General features: G+C 62.1%; 1 protein-coding gene across 2 annotated transcripts in view; it reads right to left on the reverse strand.

Annotated features, from left to right (window-relative positions):
- STK25 (serine/threonine kinase 25) overlaps nucleotides 1-3,066 on the reverse strand; it is an 11,225-nt gene that overhangs the window by 6,769 nt on the left and 1,390 nt on the right. The gene's annotated exons all lie outside the window — the stretch shown is intronic.

Raw genomic sequence — 3,066 nt, forward strand, 5'->3', positions numbered from 1 at the left:
GGGCTTCCCTGGTGGCGCAGTGCTTGAGAGTCCGCCTGCCGATGCAGGAGACGCGGGTTCGTGCCCCGTTTCGGGAAGATCCCACATGCCGCGGAGCGGCTGGGCCCGTGAGCCATGGCTGCTGAGCCTGCGCGTCCGGAGCCTGTGCTCCGCAAATGGGAGAGGCCACAACAGTGAGAGGCCCGCATAACGCAAGAAAAATAAATAAATAAATAAATAAATAAAGCCTGTTAATTAAAACAAAAAACAAACCCAGCACCGTTAACCGACTTCTCCCTGCGCACCTGGAAGCCACAACCAGAAGCCACACCCCTTAGAGAGAGTCCCATTCGAGCCCCCAGATCAGTCCTCACACCAGCGCAGAGCTGAAAACCGACACTTTCTTGGGTGCTTGATCCTGGAGGTTCAAATATACGGAACGCCGCCCCACCCAGTGCTCAAGCAGAAGCACAAAACCGCCCTAACAGGTGCTGAGCCGCTGGGGCAGGAGGCACTCGGCACCTCCTTGTCCCAGCACCTGGATGCGGTGGCAGAGGGGCATCCACGGTGGCAGAGGGGCATCCACAGTGACAACCCTGCTTTTGACCCTGACCCTCAGTGCATCCAAGGCTGCGACAGCTCTGCGTGAGGCTGCGTAGAGGCAGCAGCACCAGAGAGCGGGTGGGGCACCCCTGGCATCGCCCCCACCCCCGCCCCGCGGTTCCCTGGGCTCCTGAGATCACCTCACTCCCGCCACCGACCACGTTCTTAGAGCCTGGAGCGGCCGCACAGGCGCTGGAGCCCCAGGACCCACGATGGGTTCGGCAGCTCTGGGTGAGACCCATGGAAAGGCTGGCAGGGAGCATAGCGTTTAGTCCAGACAGAGGTGAAAAGGGTTTTCCAAGCCCTGCCAGGCCTCAAATCCACCAGGACCCCAGACCCCAAGCACCATCACCCAGAGGGCGTCCCAGGGGGCGCCCACCCAAAGCGGCGGCGTTAAAAGGCACAGTCACCACTTGCTTGGCTGCTAAGCGCTGTCCATGCTGGTGTTGAGGGCGGGCCCATCCCAGGGCAGCCGTGCTCACCAGGTCCGGAGGAGACAGCCCTGGGGAGCACAGAGCCCACGTGCACTCCTGGGGTTCACACCCAGGCAGAGCTCCGTTTGTGGCCCAGCTGGCTCCAGATTGAGATGACGTGTCAACCCCAAGTGGCCAGCGAACTGCCTTCCCAGGAGAGGGCGGCAGGTGATGGGGCCTCGGGGAGGGCTGGGCCAGCGAGCCTGGGACACAGCCCCCTTCCGCCTGCCCCTCCGCCAGTGCCCCTCGGCTCAGCCAGCCCAGGAGGGCCTCTCGCACTCCTGGGGGCCGGTCCAGCAAACCACTCACCCGCAAGCCAGCCCCAGCCCCATCCCCAGCCCGAGCCAGTGCTGGCACGGCCCCGGGGACGCCTCCGGTCCCACCGGCACTCCTTCTGCGGTGGTCTCAGAGAAGACCCAGGGGAGGTGGACTGAGGCCCGGCAGCACTAATGGGCACCGCTGTCCCTCCAGCTCTCGGGCCTCTGCCAGCGACACACGCTTCCCGCCTTCTCCACGCAGGGCAGGGCTGGGTCTGGTCCCCCGCAGCGGCCTGACCAGGGATACCCCAGGCAGGGCGCCCAGCCTTCCACGGCCCCAAAGTGGGAGACAGGGCAGACCCCTAACCAGATTACAGGCTCGGCAGGGAAGCAGGGAGCCCCGGCCCCAACTCTCACACTCTTTGGGTCCCCACCGCTACAGGCCAGTCCCCTGAGCAGACAGCGTGACAGGAAGGCTCCTGGCTGTGACCCCAACCCTACAGGCACATCACAGACACAACCTGCTCACAGCCCTGCCGGTGGAAGGAGAGACAAGTGCTCCGGGGCCTGGGTCTCAGGCTGCCCTTCCTGACAACACGCGTGGTCTGGACAATTGCTCAGGCTGCTCGCTGGGCCCAGACCCTGGTTCTCTGAATCAGCCCTGGGTCTGCCAGGTCTGCGGCCACCACTTAGCAGTGTGTCTGTATGTATGTCCATTTAGCGATACGTCTGCCATAAGCGTCACTCTCCAAGATGAGGGGTGCCCAACGGCCCCCATCCACCCCACGATGGGTGGCAGCCAATGTGCACGTGGTGCTGCCTGCAGCCATCCAGAGCCTGTAGGCAGGGCAGGAACCAGCTAGGCAGGGGCCTGACATGCAGGGCTCCCCCATGCGCCGTGGAGGAGCACACCCGTGGCCCCATGCAGGGGCCGCCTCGAAGGGCCACAGCTGTCAACCGTCTCAAGAGAAAACAACGTCCTGTCAGGCTTCCTGCCACCGACAAAGACCAAGTCTCTCCACCCCTAAACGGACAAATGGGGCTTCCTTCCTTTGGGGTCTCTTCCTCAGCTCCTCTGGGCCTACGCTCCCTTCCCCGGGCATCTGATCCGGAGGCCCAGGCCACACTCCAAGTGCCATCAGCACACAGGTATAGGGGTGGCTCATAGCTCTAATTTCTCATTCTGGGACCCACGGGAGCCACTCCTATAGCTCTTTATAAAAATAAACTCCAACCAGACTTCCCTCCCAGCATCTGAGTCATGTAATTTAAGACACAAGATGTCACTGATGAACGAAAACCCACCAGCTCACGTCAGCGTCAGTGAGCAGGCCCTGGGGCCCATCTGCAGCCACAGCTGGTCCAGGATGCCCTGCCCAGCAACTGTGCGAGGCGCTCCAGGTTTCTCCAAGGAGCCCAGCTGGGTCTGGAGCTGACCCTGACCCCAGCCCCGCCGCCCACACACAGACACACACTTCCTGTTCCTCCTGGGCACCCATCCTCAGACTCAGCCCATGGAAGTGAGCCTGAGTGCTATGTTCTCTTTAAGAGGAGCTCCTAACACCTTACAGCAGTCAGCCTAAACCATGCTGGAGCCGACAAGATAAGGAAAACAAGACCCAACAGCTAGGACGCAGGAACACCCGACTGCCAGGGTGGTTTACCTCACATCAGCTTCGGGTCACACTCGATTTGAACTAACAAAAGAGGGGGAAACGTATGGCCCAGAAGCCCAGAGCTGGCTGCCCCGACGC

This window comes from Lipotes vexillifer, unplaced genomic scaffold (assembly GCF_000442215.2).
Source record: "Lipotes vexillifer unplaced genomic scaffold, Lipotes_vexillifer_v1.1 scaffold988, whole genome shotgun sequence".
Classification (NCBI taxonomy): Eukaryota; Metazoa; Chordata; class Mammalia; order Artiodactyla; family Lipotidae; genus Lipotes; species Lipotes vexillifer.